The sequence below is a fragment of the Thalassophryne amazonica genome, chromosome 11 (assembly GCF_902500255.1).
Source record: "Thalassophryne amazonica chromosome 11, fThaAma1.1, whole genome shotgun sequence".
Taxonomy (NCBI): domain Eukaryota; kingdom Metazoa; phylum Chordata; class Actinopteri; order Batrachoidiformes; family Batrachoididae; genus Thalassophryne; species Thalassophryne amazonica.
The window spans coordinates 67,862,478-67,881,636 of NC_047113.1; the positions used below are offsets into that span (position 1 = coordinate 67,862,478).

A 19,159-nucleotide genomic window follows, 5' to 3' on the forward strand; every position below is an offset into this window, starting at 1 on the left:
TCTCTAAAATCAGAAAGGTCTTGTCTCAGAGTGATGCTGAAAAACTAATTCATGCATTTATTTCCTCTAGGCTGGACTATTGTAATTCATTATTATCAGGTTGTCCTAAAAGTTCCCTAAAAAGCCTTCAGTTAATTCAAAATGCTGCACCTAGAGTACTGACGGGGACTAGAAGGAGAGAGCATATCTCACCCATATTGGCCTCTCTTCATTGGCTTCCTGTTAATTCTAGAATAGAATTTAAAATTCTTCTTCTTACTTATAAGGTTTTGAATAATCAGGTCCCATCTTATCTTAGGGACCTCGTAGTACCATATCACCCCAATAGAGCGCTTCGCTCTCAGACTGCAGGCTTACTTGTAGTTCCTAGGGTTTGTAAGAGTAGAATGGGAGGCAGAGCCTTCAGCTTTCAGGCTCCTCTCCTGTGGAACCAGCTCCCAATTCAGATCAGGGAGACAGACACCCTCTGTACTTTTAAGATTAGGCTTAAAACTTTCCTTTTTGCTAAGCTTATAGTTAGGGCTGGATCAGGTGACCCTGAACCATCCCTTAGTTATGCTGCTATAGACGTAAACTGCTGGGGGGTTCCCATGATGCACTGTTTCTTCTCTTTTTGCTCTGTATGCACCACTCTGCATTTAATCATTAGTGATCGATCTCTGCTCCCCTCCACAGCATGTCTTTTTCCTGGTTCTCTCCCTCAGCCCCAACCAGTCTCAGCAGAGAGACTGCCCCTGCCCTGAGCCTGGTCTGCTGGAGGTTTCTTCTTCCTGTTAAAAGGGAGTTTTTTCCTTCCCACTTTAGCCAAGTGCTTGCTCACAGGGGGGTCGTTTGACCGTTGGGGTTTTACATAATTATTGTACGGCCTTGCCTTACAATATAAAGCACCTTGGGGCAACTGTTTGTTGTGATTTGGCGCTATATAAAAAAATTGATTGATTCATTGATTGACTTGATCTTAAGGTGTCTTGAAGCTGTTTTTTTCCCCAGGACTTGGTCTGTTAGTCAGTAGTGCTGGTACATCAGGGGGATATAAAGTTGGGCAACACATAGGAGGGAGTTAATAGTCTACAGGTTAATGCACTGAGGCCAGAGGATCCTCTGTTCAAATCCTCTTCAAACAGAAAAATCACTAAGGTCCCTTGGGAACTTCACAATTCCCAACTTGCTCCCGGTGTGCAGTTACATGCTTTGCATGGCAGCACGTTGACATCAGAGGCTTTGTAAAGTGCTTTGAGAGTACAGCTTACAGTAGACTTGGGTTCAGTTCCCATTCACTCTTCCTGTCTGTGTACTTGGACCAAACACAGTGCCAGTCCATCCATTATGTCTCTCCCAGTTGTCATGGATGCCTTGACCCTGAGAGCTCAAAGCCTTGGTCATGTCAAGACAATTTAAGATACTTTGAAGGCACAGGGAGTTTTAGTCTTTCTTTGAAGTAAATTTTAAAGTTGTTTGGTTGCTCAGCGTGATAATATTAGATAGTGAAGCTAATGCACATTCTCAGCCTGTGGCTGTCCTCGTGTTCTTTTTGACAAACTCAACCTATCTTCTTAAGACAATCCGTCGAAACACCTGGCTGTGTCAGAGGCCACTTTTTGATACATTGCCCCGGCGCGTGGTTGTCATCGTGATCTGACATGTGATCTCTTCCCACCTGGGCGTCACGGTGAACCTGTGACCTTTTCAGCTCATCCTTGTGTGGTGCAGGGAGTGACGAGGACACCTGCTTGATGCCAAACATTATCTGAGGTACTTGCATAAATAATAATGATAAAGGAATTTGTTTAAGCAGGCTGCTTTAATATTACGCACAGTGCAGTTACAAAGTGTGCTGTAGAAAGCTCAAATAGAAATGTATATTGGCTGTAAAGGTTTTAAACTTAAAGTGTTTCTGTGCACTTTGAAGAATGAAATCATTATTTGAGGCATTCAAAGTTGCTGTGGCTCACTCTGGGTGTGAAAGTCATGCAGGAATAATGGACCAAAGGTCTTGCATTAATTTCTAAAGTGTGCAAATCAGAGCTGTTAATTACAACACTGACAATGGAAATGTGTTGGCAATTTATTACAAGAGCTTAAAAAATATGAGTGTAATTGTAATATAATTTCACATACAAACGCACTCAGTTTTCCTGACATTTGCCCAGTGCATTCTGGGAGAGCCTTCTTGTAACTCTGTAAGTATTTAAATATAAATAAATAAAAGGATGAACTGTACATCAACTGCAGCAGTCTTCACAAAGAATTTATTAACTGATATTCACCTGAAAATACACTCAACAAAAATATAAACGCAACACTTTTGGTTTTGCTCCCATTTTATATGAGATGAACTCAAAAATCTAAAACTTTTTCCACATACACAATATCACCATTTCCCTCAAATATTGTTCACAAACCAGTCTAAATCTGTGATAGTGAGCACTTCTCCATCCTTCTCCTTCTCCATCCCACCTCACAGGTGTGCCATATCAAGATGCTGATTAGACACCATGATTAGTGCACAGGTGTGCCTTAGACTGCCCACAACAAAAGGCCACTCTGAAAGGTGCAGTTTTATCACACAGCACAATGCCACAGATGTTGCAAGATTTGAGGGAGCATGCAATTGTCATGCTGACAGCAGGAATGTCAACCAGAGCTGTTGCTCGTGTATTGAATGTTCATTTCTCTACCATAAGCCGTCTCCAAAGGCGTTTCAGAGAATTTGGCAGTACATCCACCAGCCTCACAACCGCAGACCACGTGTAACCACAGCCAGCCCAGGACCTCCACATCGAGCATGTTCACCTCCAAGATCGTCTGAGACCAGCCACTCGGACAGTCTGCTGGAACAATCGGTTTGCATAACCAAAGAATTTCTGCACAAACTGTCAGAAACCGTCTCAGGGAAGCTCATCTGCATGCTCGTCCGTCCTCATTGGGGGTCTCGACCTGACTCCAGTTCGTCGTCGTAACCGACTTGAGTGGGCAAATGCTCACATTCGCTGGCATTTGGCATGTTGGAGACGTGTTCTCTTCACGGATGAATCCCGGTTCACACTGTTCAGGGCAGATGGCAGACAGCGTGTGTGGCCTTGTGTGGGTGAGCGGTTTTCTGATGTCAATGTTGTGGATCGAGTGGCCCATGGTGGCGGTGGGGTTATGGTATGGGCAGGCGTCTGTTATGGACGAAGAACACAGGTGCATTTTATTGATGGCATTTTGAATGCACAGAGATACTGTGACGAGATCCTGAGGCCCATTGTTGTGCCATACATCCAAGAACATCACCTCATGTTGCAGCAGGATAATGCACGGCCCCATGTTGCAAGGATCTGTACACAATTCTTGGAAGCTGAAAATGTCCCAGTTCTTGCTTGGCCGGCATACTCACCGGACATGTCACCTATTGAGCGTATATGACAGCATGTACCAGTTCCTGCCAATATCCAGCAGCTTCGCACAGCCATTGAAGAGGAGTGGACCAACATTCCACAGGCCACAATTGACAACCTGATCAACTCTATGCGAAGGAGATGTGTTGCACTGTATGAGGCAAATGGTGGTCACACCAGATACTGACTGGTTTCCCCCCCCAATAAAACAAAACTGCACCTTTCAGAGTGGCCTTTTATTGTGGACAGTCTAAGGCACACCTGTGCACTAATCATGGTGTCTAATCAGCATCTTGATATGGCACACCTGTGAGGTGGGATGGAGAAGGAGAAGGATGGAGAAGTGCTCACTATCACAGATTTAGACTGGTTTGTGAACAATATTTGAGGGAAATGGTGATATTGTGTATGTGGAAAAAGTTTTAGATCTTTGAGTTCATCTCATACAAAATGGGAGCAAAACCAAAAGTGTTGCGTTTATATTGTTGTTGAGTGTATTATCAAGACATATAACAAGACTATTTCCACATTACACCAATTGGAAATAACTACTGTCAGCTCTCTCACATGTATTTTATTTTCTCTAAAATTTCTGTCTGTGTTGCACTTCTGCAAAAGCAGAAGAAAACAAAATGCACTTCTTGCAAATTCAGTTACTTCTTGCAATAATGAGGTTAAAATATCTACTACGACGGCGTTTTAGGGCCATATTGAGTTTTTTCTTCTTTTTTGAGACTCCGAGAATAAAGTCATAAGATTACGAGAATAAAGTTGTAATATTACGAGAATAAAGTAATAATATAACAAGAATAAAGTCAGAATATTACGAGAATAATGTTGGGAAAGTGTAAGTACACGGACCCACAACAGGGGGCGCAAATGAACGGACAATGGAATAGGTCAAATAACAACACTTTACTGTTGCGAACGTGCACAACAAACACAACAGATTACACAACAGATCAGAGGTCAAATTACAAGGTGTCGTGTGGGCAGGCTCGAAGATAGGAGACGCCTGTCCAAAGCAGAACCGAAACCACACGATTTCCTCCGCCACCAGACCCCGGGAATACTGGAGCCGCCAAGTCCCGAACTCCCAGGTGGCCACTGCGTCCGCGTGTCGGACCTGGTACTGCTGGCGAGGAACAAAAACACAATTAAACGTGGGTGCGTCTGCACCCAGCAATCTGCACGGCAGGGAAGCTACCTCCACCTCTCGTTGGAGAAAAAGTCTGTTATCACTCACAAAAATCACAAAAAGGGCTTTCTATCCAGCAGTCAGCTGAGGATATTACCTTTCAGGTAGAACGATATCTCGTCAAAGAGTGGAGATGACGTCTTGCTGATATACCGATGCAGATCAGATGAGTGGTGACAGCTGTCCACAGGTGATGAGTGTCAGCTGTCACCCCCGGCTGCTCCTGTGAGGCGACAGCGCCCTCTGGTGCCTGGAGCCCGCACTCCAGGCAGGGTGCCCTCTGGTGGTGGTGGGCCAGCAGTACCTCCTCTTCAGCGGCCCACACAACAAATAAAGTTGTATTTATACAAAAAGTGATAACCCTGCAGACTGCCACTTCCACTCCTCCACGAAAGAGGCAATTTCGGGAGCTACTAACTGCAAAGTCCGTGTCCTTCTCATAATTATACAAGTTTATTCTTGTATATGATAACTTTATTCTCATAATATTATGATTTACTTTTTCTCATAACAATTATGACTTTATTCTTGTAATATTACAAGTTTTTTTCCTCATAGATTGAGTTTTTACTCATGAATTATGACTTTATTCTCATAATATATGACTTTATTCTCGAAGTCTTAAAAGAAATCCTTAGTGTGGCCCTAAAACGCTGTTGCAATCTACTGACAGATTTTTTCTTTCCTGTTTTAATAATGTGTAGTAAACTATAAGTGGAGTCCATGGTCATACACTTACAAACCCTGTCCTGACTGTAGCCTCAAAATATTAAATTTGATATAGACGCACATTCTCAAACCATCCAATAGGTGGCAGCACAGGTTTGTCAGTTTTCTGAGTTAGATAAACAAAATTGCTTTTTGGTGCATCAAACTTCGACAGATTTGGTGGTTGGGATCACTCCCCCATCCACACACACACACACACACACACACACACACACACACACACACACACACACACACACACACACACACCACACACACACACACACACACACACACACACACACACACTCATTTACAAATCTACATTTTTGTACAAGCCCTTGTGAGCAGTGCAGGGCCTAAGTGCAGTACAGATCTCATTCTAATGGTTTTGCTTACAACTTTCCATGCTATAATTGTTGTTATTTACTTGTTGCACTTCTTTATTACACTTGGCAATTCCTTCTGGTGATACTACAGTATCTTGGTCCTGTTATCTTCCTGTTGATGATGTTTTGCAAACATGCTGAGTCTTCCTGCTGCTTCTACCTGCCCACTCTTTTAATTTATTTATTTACTCAAAGCCGTTACAACAGCTGGACACATGAAAACTGGCTGTGTTCTGGATGATTTTGTCATAATTTCTATTAAACAGAATGTTTAAAGCTTCAAATGTGCAAGCTGTCTCCAAGTGGATATTACTTGAAGGCTGATGTTACTGTATAAGCACATAATTTAAAGTATGTTTAAAATTAAATCCAAATAAACATTCTTTTTATTGTTGTTCTTCTTCTTCTTTTGGCTGCCCCCATTAGGGGTCACCACAGCAGATCATCAGTCTCCATCTCACTTTGTCCTCTGCATCTTCCTGTGTCACACAAACCACCTACATGTCTTCTCTTAGAACATCCATAAACCTCCTCTTTGGCCTCAGTTGGTGGCTCCATCCTCAGCATCCTTCTCACTATATATGCTGGGTCCTTCCTCTGCACATGTTCAACATCTCAATCTTGCCTCTCTGACTTTGTCTCCAAACCATTGGCAGACAATAATAACAATAATAGTAATAGTGTGTATATGATAACAACAACCTAAACAATTTCTAAATACATTAAGACAGTAACTGTTGGAGTTGCACTCAAATCTCGTTGCAATGCAAATTACAATGACAATAAAGGTGATTCTGATTCTTCTGATTCTAAATTAACATAAAAACAATATGTAACTAACAGGAAATAAAAGGGTTGTGTTCATCTTCTAAAACTGTTGGGGTCTAAGGTTCTAAAAACATTCTGGAACTTTCTTGTAGAAACTGCATAATTTATTAACACCCTTGAAAAATGTCAGCTACCTATTTTATAAACACTACCTAATCTAGAGCCTGTGGATCCCCACGGGCAACATGCTACTATACATTAAATGGGGTTTTCAATGTTAAATTTAAATGGCCACAAAATCTGTAATCCGGATCAGATCTGGATTAAACTTTATCCACGGATAAAGAATACCATCCTACATAATGCTCTAAAATGTGAAAGAAATTCAACCTATTTTGACAGAATGATTTCAATTTATTTTTCCGTTTATTTAGTTTATATAGTGCCAAATCACAACAAAGCATCTTCAAGCTGCTTTACACAAGTAAGGTCTAACCTTACCAACCCCTAAAAACTCCCTCTGATGATTTGAGGAAGAAATCTCAAGCAGACCATACTCAAATGGGGTGACCACTGCTTCGGCCATTCTACCAAAAAGGTTTACAATACAGAACACAACATAACAACAATTGATGACAGTCCATGCAGGTGTCCAATCCCACCGCCAGGGGGTTGGGGAGGGGGAATCATCGAGCCTCTCATTGCATCTGTTCCTACACTGAAAAAAAATGATACTTTGGATCAACTTAAATCAATTGATGTAATTTGTTACAGCTATTTTTTAGTTTTTATTTTTTTTAGTTTTTCACAATGTATATTTATGATTTGGTAAAGTGATTCCAGCAGATACAAACTGGAAACCACATTTTTCCATTAGACCAATGTAAATAAGTACATTGAATGAAGTGCACTGATGTTTTACTTTTTTCAGTGTACAACAGAGTCTGTCCTGTGTCCGCCACAGAAATCATCCAATCCAGCACGTGGATCCAGCCGCATCTCGGCCAGAGAGAAAAAGAAAACAGAAATAGCCGGCCAGAAAAAACTAAACTTAAGGTATATTTCATCAACATTAAGCAACAGGAAAGCAGAAGAAATACTAAGGTAATCGCTGGCCACTAGCCCTAAGCTTCAATAACAGCCCCAGACTTTAGATAAGGTTGAGGCCAAGACCTGCTCTGTTTACTAATAAAATTCATGTTAAATGGTAGGAAGCATAGTACCATACTATGCTAACATGCTAGCCATACCAAAGGGAGAATAAATGTGTCTTAAGTCTGGACTTGAAAGTCTCTACAGAATCTGAGTGTTTTATTAATGCAGGGAGATCATTCCACAGAACAGAGGCACGATAAGAGAAAGCTCTGTGACCCGCAGACTTCTTATTCACCCTAGGGACACAAAGAATTCAGAGCCTGGGCCGGTACGTAAGGCTTGACTAGGTCAGCTAAATAGGGAGGTGCTAGTCCATGAAAAAAATTATAGGTTGTTATGAATTTTGAAAATTCTTACTTCTTACTGACTCTTTTACTGACTTTCACCTATGACCTTGAAAATTTAATAATTTCTTACCTAACAGGATATGAATCTTCTGTAAAAATGTCATAATGATATATGAAAAATTGTGGGTTCTAGGCTGTTCACAAACAAACAACAAACATTTTTATGGTGGTGCACCGAGACAAATTACAAATTTCCACTGTCCATATATTATAAACTTGGCTGTATAGAATACTTCAAAAACTTGAACTATGATCTTCAGTTAGACATTTTACTCATCAAAGTCATCGCTTTGCATCTTTGTCATATGGGCCTGCTTCATTTGAGAGCTTGGCGTAGTGTCTTCTGCATTTGTTGTGGAAAAAATCAGGAGCAAATGGATGCTCTACTCCTGGAGAAAGAGTATCGCCGGGATTTTGGACGTGCTTTGAACTTAAAGGAGTCTTTTATCAGTGTAGAATGCTGGTGGGGATGTATGAGTATGAGAAGTGCCGTGATAACTCTGCCAAATAAGACATGCTGCAGCAGCGTGCAAACACACACAGCAGATGCTTCAGTGTTTTCTAGATATCTCAGAGACAAACTGTAGCGCTGCAAACAAATTGATCTGCACTTGGAAGCACCACTGTGCACGCTGAAGGGGGTCAGGGATGCGGCATGCGTCAGTTCCACCATATGGCCAAAGAAGACGAAGCAGAGCTGCTTATCTGCTGACTTCCACTTCACCTCCAGTGACCTTGCTGATGAATTGAATAATATTAAAGAATCCTCTCTAAGAAAAGATGGTTTACAGTGCAAACAGGGTGAACTGGCACGTCTCTGTGTGACAGCTGAAACAGGCCTGAAGCAGTGATAAGGGCGGGCTGCATTTGGACTGCAAACAGACCTGCTGAAGATAATTGTGTTTCTCTTGTTTTTATTTGTTTGTTTCCTCCCAGAGGCAACAAAACGTGATTAATGTTAAGTGAGTCCACTGATAGAGCGCTGACTCCTGCAGACATTCAAATAATAAAGATAAGTGTTTAATGTTCAATCGATGCATCCTCTTTGTTCAGCAGTTTTCTGTTCAGGGTTTTTTTTTTCCCCAGTAAGAAACAGTTTTGCACCTAATTTCTTTTATTTCTTAGCAGTCCAGTAAAAGTGTTAATTTCATTGATGTACAGCAGAAATAAGCAACAAATTATTAAATTTGGCTGTGTGCATGCGTGCGTGTGTATGGCTTTGATCACGGAGAAACTGGGGAGAGCTGACATGTGCCTTTTGGTATGGTTATGAGGTTTGGGTCAAGGATGAATGCTGCAAAAACAGAAAAGCTGATAGGACTAATATTTTTGGAGAAATTAGAGATATTCACAACAGTGAACAATGGGTTTTGTGCTGCAATGCACCGTGGCAGTTTGGGGTTTAAAATGGTGTTATTGTGGTTCATGTTAGTTTAACAGTGTTGTTAGTGTTATTGATTTGCGTGTTTGTAGTTCATTTGGTTTTGTCATTTTAGTTAAGTGGCATGTTGCCGTTACCATGAGTGAAAAGTGTAGTAAATGGACTGCATTGCATTGCACTTTTCCATCTGTATCAGACGCTCAAAGCACTTTAAAATAATGCCTCACATTCACCCCGATCTGAGGGTATAGCCATACAAGGTGCTCACTACACACTGGGAGCAACTAGGGGATTAAGGACCTGGCCACAAGGGTCCTTAGTGATTTTCCGGTCAGGCTGGGATTTGAACCAAGGATCCTCTGGTCTCAAGCCCAGCACTTTAACCACTAGACCATCACCTTCCCTAACCACTAGTGTAATGCATTTGGTGTCTTCAGCCACCGTCTCTGTTTGTGGGTGAGTAACAATAAAAGCACCTGCCTACGGCAGAATGCAGAAAAGACAAAAAGCTCTGTGTGTGTGCGTATGTACAGCTTTGATCAGGAACAAACTGGGGAGAGCTGCCATTTGCCATTTTCTATATTTATCAAATCAAATCAATTTTATTTATATAGCACCAAATCACAACAACAGTTGCCCCAAGGCACTTTATATTGCAAGGCAAAAGCCATAGAATAATTACAGAAAAACCCCAACGGTCAAAACGACCCCCTGTGAGCAAGCACTTGGCGACAGTGGGAAGGGAAAAACTCCCTTTTAACAGGAAGAAACCTCCAGCAGAACCAGGCTCAGGGAGGGGCAGTCTTCTGCTGGGACTGGTTGGGGCTGAGGGGAGAGAATCAGGAAAAAAGACATGCTGTGGAAGACAGCAGAGATCAATCACTAATGATTAAATGCAGAGTGGTGCATACAGAGCAAAAAGTGAAAGAAACACTCAGTGCATCATGGGAACCCCCCAGCAGTCTAAGTCTATAGCAGCATAACTAAGGGATGGTTCAGGGTCACCTGATCCAGCCCTAACTATAAGCTTTAGCAAAAAGGAAAGTTTTAAGCCTTATCTTAAAAGTAGAGAGGGTCTCTGTCTCCCTGATTCGAATTGGGAGCTGGTTCCACAGTAGAGGAGCCTGAAAGCTGAAGGCTCTGCCTCCCATTCTACTCTTAAAAACCCTAGGAACTACAAGTAAGCCTGCAGTCTGAGAGCGAAGCGCTCTATTGGGGTGATATGGTACTAAGAGGTCCCTAAGATAAGATGGGACCTGATTATTCAAAACCTTATAAGTAGAAGAAGAATTTGAATTCTATTCTAGAATTAACAGGAAGCCAATGAAGAGAGGCCAATATGGGTGAAATACGTGGTGTGTCCATAAAGTAACGGTCCTTTTTAATTTTTTTTTAAAAACTATATGGATTTCATTCATATGTTTTTACGTCAGACATGCTTGAACCCTTCTCTGGTTATGACAAGAGCTGGACATTTTCCAGCAGATTTCACTTTTAACAAGAGATTTTGTCATGGAAAGCCGCGCGGAGGCTTCGTGCGTCACGACCGATTCGCTGATGAAGCGAGACAAAGGAACACCTCCGTTTCGGAGTGTTAGAGGACAAGTTGGGACATGCCTATCTCGGCTTTCAGTGCTTACCAGTCGAGTGAGTATAAGAGAACTTGTGGAGAGCTGGACATGTCCAAACTTGTCCTCTAACACTCCGAAACGGAGGTGTTCCCTTGTCTCGCTTCATCAGCGAATCGGTCGTGGCTTTCCATGACAAAATCTCTTGTTAAAAGTGAAATCTGCCGGAAAATGGCTGATGTCCAGCTCTTGTGATAACCAGAGAAAGAGCACACGACGGTCTCGTATCCACAGAGCCATCAGCTTAGAAATGATCCAGTGGTTTTTGCCGCGACGTCGCAGCTCGGAGCGCGGCGCACCAACCGTCCTTAAAGGGGTCCTTAAAGCTGTAGTTAAAGTCCTTATTCTCTGTGAAGCCCGTAAAATTATCACCAAAAGCCAGATAACTTTTTCGAATGGTTTCCAGGTGCCAGTCTCTAACAGCTTCTGAAAAAATTCTGATGGAAAAAAAGTCCTTTTCATTCCGCCATTTCCAGAAAATGAAAATCCGACGAGGGGGGCGGGACCACTCCTTCCACAAGGTGTGCTCACAGGCAAATGACGTCACCGACAGGCGTGGAAAAACTCACGCATGCGCACGAGGGTTCAAGCATGTCTGATGTAAAAACATATGAATGAAATCCATATAGTTTTTAAAAAAAAATAAAAAGGACCATTACTTTATGGACACACCACGTATGCTCTCTCCTTCTAGTCCCCATCAGTACTCTAGCTGCAGCATTTTGAATTAACTGAAGGCTTTTCAGGGAACTTTTAGGACAACCTGATAATAATGAATTACAATAGTCCAGCCTAGAGGAAATAAATGCATGAATTAGTTTTTTCAGCATCACTCTGAGATAAGACCTTTCTAATTTTAGAGATATTGCGCAAATGCAAAAAAGCAGTCCTACATATTTGTTTAATATGCACATTGAATGACATATCCTGATCAAAAATGACAGTATCACAGTATTACTAGAGGTCAGGGTAATGCCATCCAGCGTAAGGATCTGGTTAGACACCATGTTTCTAAGATTTGTGGGGCCAAGTACAATAACTTCAGTTTTATCTAACTTTAAAAGCAGGAAATTAGAGGTCATCCATGTCTTTATGTCTGTAAGACAATCCTGCAGTTTAGCTAATTGGTGTGTGTCCTCTGGCTTCATGGATAGATAAAGCTGGGTATCATCTGCGTAACAATGAAAATTTAAGCAATGCTGTCTAATAATACTGCCTAAGGGAAGCATGTATAAAGTGAATAAAATTGGTCCTAGCACAGAACCTTGTGGAACTCCATAATTAACCTTAGTCTGTGAAGAAGATTCTCCATTTACATGAACAAATTGTAATCTATTAGATAAATATGATTCAAACCACCGCAGCGCAGTGCCTTTAATACCTATGGCATGCTCTAATCTCTGTAATAAAATTTTATGGTCAACAGTATCAAAAGCAGCACTGAGGTCTAACAGGACAAGCACATAGATGAGTCCACTGTCTGAGGCCATAAGAAGATCATTTGTAACCTTCACTAATGCTGTTTCTGTACTATGATGAATTCTGAAACCTGACTGAAACTCTTCAAATAGACCATTCCTCTGCAGATGATCAGTTAGCTGTTTTACAACTACCCTTTCAAGACTTTTTGAGAGAAAAGGAAGGTTGGAGATTGGCCTATAACTAGCTAAGATAGCTTGGTCAAGTGATGGCTTTTTAAGTAATGGTTAATTACTGCCACCTTAAAAGCCTGTGGTACATAGCCAAGTAATAAAGATAGATTGATCATATTTAAGATTGAAGCATTAATTAATGGTAGGGCTTCCTTGAGCAGCCTGGTAGGAATGGGGTCTAATAGACATGTTGATGGTTTGGAGGAAGTAACTAATGAAAATAACTCAGACAGAACAATCGGAGAGAAAGAGTCTAACCAAATACCAGCATTACTGAAAGCAGCGAAAGATAACTATATGTCTTTGGGATGGTTATGAGTAATTTTTTCTCTAATAGTTAAAATTTTGTTAGCAAAGAAAGTCATGAAGTCATTACTAGTTAAAGTTAAAGGAATACTCGGCTCAATAGAGCTCTGACTCTTTGTCAGCCTGGCTACAGTGCTGAAAAGAAACCTGGGGATGTTCTTATTTTCTTCAATTAGTGTTGAGTAGTAAGATGTCCTAGCTTTACAGAGGGCTTTTTTATAGAGCAACAGACTCTTTTTCCAGGCTAATTGAAGATCTTCTAAATTAGTGAGACGCCATTTCCTCTCCAACTTACGGGTTATCTTCTTTAAGCTGCAAGTTTGTGAGTTATACCACGGAGTCAGGCACTTCTCATTTAAGGCTCTCTTTTTCAGAGGAGCTACAGCATCCAAAGTTGTGCTCAATGAGGATGTAAAACTATTGACGAGATAATCTATCTCACTCACAGAGTTTAGGTAGCAACTCTCCACTGTGTTGGTATATGGCATTGGAGAACATAACAAAGAAGGAATCATATCCTTAAACCTAGTTACAGCGCTTTCCAAAAGACTTCTACTGTAATGAAACTTATTCCCCACTGCTGGGTAGTCCATTAAAGTAAATGTAAATGTTATTAAGAAATGATCAGACAGAAGGGGGTTTTCAGGGAATACTGTTAAGTCTTCAATTTCCATACCATAAGTCAAAACAAGATTTAAAGTATGATTAAAGTGGTGGGTGGACTCATTAACATTTTGAGCGAAGCCAATTGAGTCTAATAATAGATTAAATGCAGTGTTGAGGCTGTCATTCTCAGCATCTATGTGGATGTTAAAATCGCCCACTATAATTATCTTATCTGAGCTAAGCACTAAGTCAGCCAAAAGGTCTGAAAATTCACAGAGAAACTCACAGTAACGACCAGGTGGACGAAAGATAACAACAAATAAAACTGTTTTTTGGGACTTCCAATTTGGATGGACAAGACTAAGAGTCAAGCTTTCAAATGAATTAAAGCTCTGTCTGGGTTTTTGATTAATTAATAAGCTGGAGTGGAAGATTGCTGCTAATCCTCCCCCTCGGCCTGTGCTACGAGCATTCTGACAGTTAGTGTGACTCGGGGGTGTTGACTCATTTAAACTAACATATTTATCCTGCTGTAACCAGGTTTCTGTAAGGCAGAATAAAACAATATGTTGACCAATTATTATATCATTTACTAACAGGGACTTAGAAGAGAGAGACCTAATGTTTAATTGACCACATTTAACTGTTTTAGTCTGTGGTGCAGTTGAAGGTGCTATATTATTTTTTCTTTTTGAATTTTTATGCTTAAATAGATTTTTACTGGTTGTTGGTGGTCTGGGAGCAGGCACCGTCTCTACGGGGATGGGGTATTGGGGGGATGGCAGGGGGAGAGAAGCTGCAGAGAGGTGTGTAAGACTACAACTCTGCTTCCTGGTCCCAACCCTGGATAGTCACGGTTTGGAGGGTTTAATAAAATTGGCCAGATTTCTAGAAATGAGAGCTGCTCCATCCAAAGTGGGATGGATGCCGTCTCTCCTAACAAGACCAGGTTTTCCCCAGAAGCTTTGCCAATTATCTATGAAGCCCACCTCATTTTTTGGACACCACTCAGACAGCCAGCAATTCAAGGAGAACATGCGGCTAAACGTGTCACTCCCGGTCCGATTGGGGAGGGGCCCAGAGAAAACTACAGAGTCCGACATTGTTTTTGCAAAGTTACACACTGATTCAATGTTAATTTTAGTGACCTCCGATTGGTGTAACCGGGTGTCATTACTGCCGACGTGAATTACAATCTTACCAAATTTACGCTTAGCCTTAGCCAGCAGTTTCAAATTTCCTTCAGTGTTGCCTGCTCTGACCCCCGGAAGACAATTGACTATGGTTGCTGGTGTCGCTAACTTCACATTTCTCAAAACAGAGTCGCCAATAACCAGAGTTTGTTCCTCGGCGGGTGTGTCGCCGAGTGGGGAAAAATGGTTAGAGATGTGAACGGGTTGGTGGTGTACAGGGGTCTTCTGTTTAGAACTATGCTTCCTCCTCAGAGTCACCCAGCCAGCCTGCTTTCCCGGCTGCTCGGGATCTGCTGGGGGACAGCTAACGGCGGCTAAGCTACCTTGGTCCGCACCGACTACAGGGGCCTGGCTAGATGTAGGATTTTCCAAGGTGCAGAGCCAAGTCTCCAATTCGCCCAGCCTGGCCTCCAGAGCTATGAATAAGCTACACTTATTACAAGTATCATTACTGCTAAAGGAGGTCGAGGAATAACTAAACATTTCACACCCAGAGCAGAAAAGTGCGGGAGAGACAGGAGAAGCCGCCATGCTAAACCGGTTAAGAGCTAGTAGCTGAGCTAAGCTAGCGGATTCCTAAAAACACACAAAGTGAATAATGTGTAAATAAGTTAGAGGTGATTCAGCAGAAGGAGTGCTTTAGTTAAGGCACGTAAAGATTACACTGTGAAACAAATCGTAATCTAGTTAACTAGATCAATCTAACTGCGCAGATTAAACAGCTAACAGATACAGAAAAACGCCGCTGTGCTCCGGAACAGGAAGTGATACAATACCGCAGTGAGAGCCAATATTTATGTATTTTGGGTCAAAGATGATCGCTGTGAAAATGGCACACTGATAGGACTAATATTTTTGGAGAAACTACTGATATTAGCTAGCAACACTGAAGAATGGATGTGGATAATTACGTTCTGGACTGACCCGCCATTCCAGCAGGGGGTGGCAAATCATCTATTTCTTAAAAGTGTGTGCTGTGCTCTGTGTTATACAAATAATGAATGTTTGAGTGCAATGGTACGAATATTTCATGAGGTGAAATATGGCAATTTACAGACAAATCATTCTACAGTTATAGAGACAGCAATTGTAAATCAATAAAAAGGTAAATTATTGTGTGTCAGAGATAAATAAAAAAAGTTCCAAAACTTAGACCTGAAGTTGCAAATCTACATGTGAAGATTAAAGTCAGTTTTTTTCCTTCTTTGATGCTCTGTATTTTCAAAATGCTGACACAATGCTGTCACAACATTTTGATGAATGAAACTTCAAATGTCACTTCTAACACTTGACAGTTTTCAAACACAGTTTGCAAAAATGGCATTTAAAGAATGTTGTGTAAAGAAGATTGTAGATCTGGCAGAATAGATTCTGACCGTTAAATTATGTGCAAGCATGCAAGCAGCCTTTTCTCCAATTTTCTTATTTCGTATCTGTCATCACTTTGTTTCTGCCGTAGCATACGAATGAAGGAAGATAAGCTGGAGCAGCAGGGATGTGACCTGTTGTCTGAAACAAGATATCTGGAGCTGGAATTATGTGACTGTATATAATAAAAATTACAAACTTATGACAGTTAATGTTTTTAGTCTGCGGTAGCAGTCAGATGCTGTTTGCATTTTGAAATATTGCCTATAACTAATTGATTAGGTTAAATAATTCAGTTGACAAACTGGTCAAGTCTCAGTCTGTAAAACAGCTTTTGCAAAGTCAAGAAGGTTTTATATTTAAAGTGAATTATTCAAACAGCTTGGTGACCTTGCAGGAGTCAGGCCGTCTTACTGCAGCTGTTTATCCAGCATGATATGATTGAGTGTGCATGATTTTTTATTTATCCAGTACTGCTTGTTCATTATTCATCATTTAAAAAAAAAAAAAAAATTAAACCTGGGTGACGTGCAGCACAGCTTCGCTCGGCTACTGCTGCAATTTGAACAGCTCAGCGGGAACTCGGCGGGTTGAAAGGTGTTGAACACGGCAGCTTTCAGCGCTGGCAGTAAGTGGAAGATAAAGCAATTGAACTCCGATACCCAGAATGATTTAATGTCAGTGAACTACACACAGCACGCACTTGTTATGAATCCAAGTGGGGCGAAAGACTGAACTCTGGAGGTTGCTTAGATGTGAATCACACTTATAATGAAATGTCAAAAAGAGAACTGTTCATCATAATTTCCTTTTTGATTAAAAAAAAAAGAAAAACTCAGTATGTTTAATTGACAATGTAAAATAAATGAGCAGTTAATCCTTATTTGAGAAACTGAAACCAAAGAATGTTTGACATCTTTGCTTGGTCTCTCAAATGTGTTTTTTGACTGATGGCCAGGTTTTGTTTTTTCTCATCAACAAATGTGTAAAGTGTATTTAAAAATATGAAGGAAAAAAGAACAGAAATACAGTTTGGTTTTATCCAGCCCAGTCTCACAGTTTTTTTTTTTTTTTGTGCTCCCGTGACGAAATGAGTCAAATTTTCGTGACGGAGCTTTTTTAACTCACTATTACTAACCCTACTTACCACCCCCACCCCTAACCTTAACCATAACCTAATACTCCTCTTTCCCCCACCCTGACCATAACTACCGCCCCCGCTTCACTTTTAATTTCGTGCAGCCATCACGGAATGAATGAGAATGAATTCGTGCTGCTGTGACGAAAATGAGGCGCTTTTCGTCACAATATCATGAACCAATAGATTAATGTATGTTTTGTGCTGCTGAAGCACGACTTGCCGTGAGACCAGGTTGTTTTATCAGTTATTTTGAAAAACGTCATAACATCTGCAGGAAACTCCTGTGGATGTTCTTCTAGTCTGTGGTAGCCAGCGTCCTCTTTTACACCATGGTGTGCTGGGGGGGGCAGCACATCTAAGAAGGAGACGTCCAGGCTGGACAAACTGATCAGGCAGGCTGACTCTGTGGTTGGCATGAAGTTGGACTTTCTGGTGACGGTGATAGAGAAAAGAACACTGGACAAACTGCTGGACATTATGGATGATGCCAGTCACCCTCTGCACACCGCCATCAGCAACCAGAGGAGCCTCTTCAGCCACAGACTGCTCCTTCCCAAGTGCAGGACCAACAGACTGAAAAACTCCTTTGTCCCTCAGGCCATCAGACTGTACAACTCCTCAATCAGGGGGAGGAGGAGTACTCTGTGTGCTTCTTCCGCTGTGTGCTGCTATACAATGCTGCGGGAACCTCAATTCCCCCTGAGGGAGTCTTCCCAAGGGATTAATAAAGCTCTGTCGAATCTAATGTAATTATTAATTACACTCTAGCATAAAACATGTTTGAGGAAAAGGTTTGATGTTATTTTTTTGAAATTTTTTCAATGTTTTGCCAAATGAACTTTTTGCTGTGAAGATGAGGTTTTACTTACATCACTAAAAGATGTCGTCCCCCACCCGGCCACCCTTATGAAGTCTCTTTGTGATTGTTGAGTCACACTGCTGGAGGTCACTTTGTAGGGCTCTGGTAGCGCCCATCCTGTTCCTCCTTTCACAAAGGAGCAATTATTTGTCCTGCTAATGGGTTAAGGACCTTCTACGGCCCTGTCCAGCTCTCCTAGAGTAACTGTCTGTCTCCTGGAGTCTCCTCCATGCTCTTGAGATTATGGTGGGAGACACAGCAAACCTTCCGGCAGTGGCACGTATTGATGTGCCGCCCTGGAGGAGTTGGACTCCCTGTACCATCTCTGTGTGGTCCAGGTACATCCTCTACCTCGAGTATAAACACCTACCGTCTGGTAGGCGATACACAGTTTCTCAATGTAGACTGAATCGCTTAAAAAACTCATTCATGCCCACGTCAGAGTTTTAAACAGTGGTTCCTGGGATTGGTAGCAGGATTGTGCATTAATGTCATGGTGTCATTGCCATTCAGTGTTATTTATTGTATTGTCAGTATTTTCCTTTTAACCATATGTGTGAGACTGCTGTGCAAAAGGGGTATGTGAAATATTGGTGTGTGTATTAAGTTTTGTGCAATATGCGTGAGTTATTTATGTTGCCATGGCAGCTTTATCTGTGCAGCTCTTGGAGTCCAAAACAAATTTCCCGGAAGGGACAATAAAGTGTATCGTATCAAAACGAAACAAGAAATCTGAACTTACGTTGACTTTCGGATACATCGTGTAACTCTCGTCCAGCTACGTCCCTGTAGTTGGCGTTTCATCAGAATTTTCAAACTGTTGAAAAATGTGAACCAATTCCGATGACATCTTCAATTCTTCCGTATTTCATTTTGCTTTCTGTCTTGACGGTTTCTCATTTGTGTAGTTCCTGTAATGGCAGCGTTCGTTCAACTTCGTCCAACATCCCAAGTCCGACGTCTTGCATGAACATTGACATTATCTAAGCAGATCAATAACTAAAGCTCCAACGAGCTGCACGTAACATCCTTGTATCGCTGATGACTCGTTCATGTGTGGGACAAAAAGCAACGTTGTCA

The 19,159-nt window shown here is 41.5% G+C and overlaps 1 protein-coding gene across 6 annotated transcripts in view; it reads left to right on the plus strand.

Moving 5' to 3' along the window:
• The window catches only part of fstl5 (follistatin-like 5), a 661,980-nt gene that overhangs the window by 86,249 nt on the left and 556,572 nt on the right, over positions 1-19,159 (plus strand). The window lies entirely within an intron of this gene.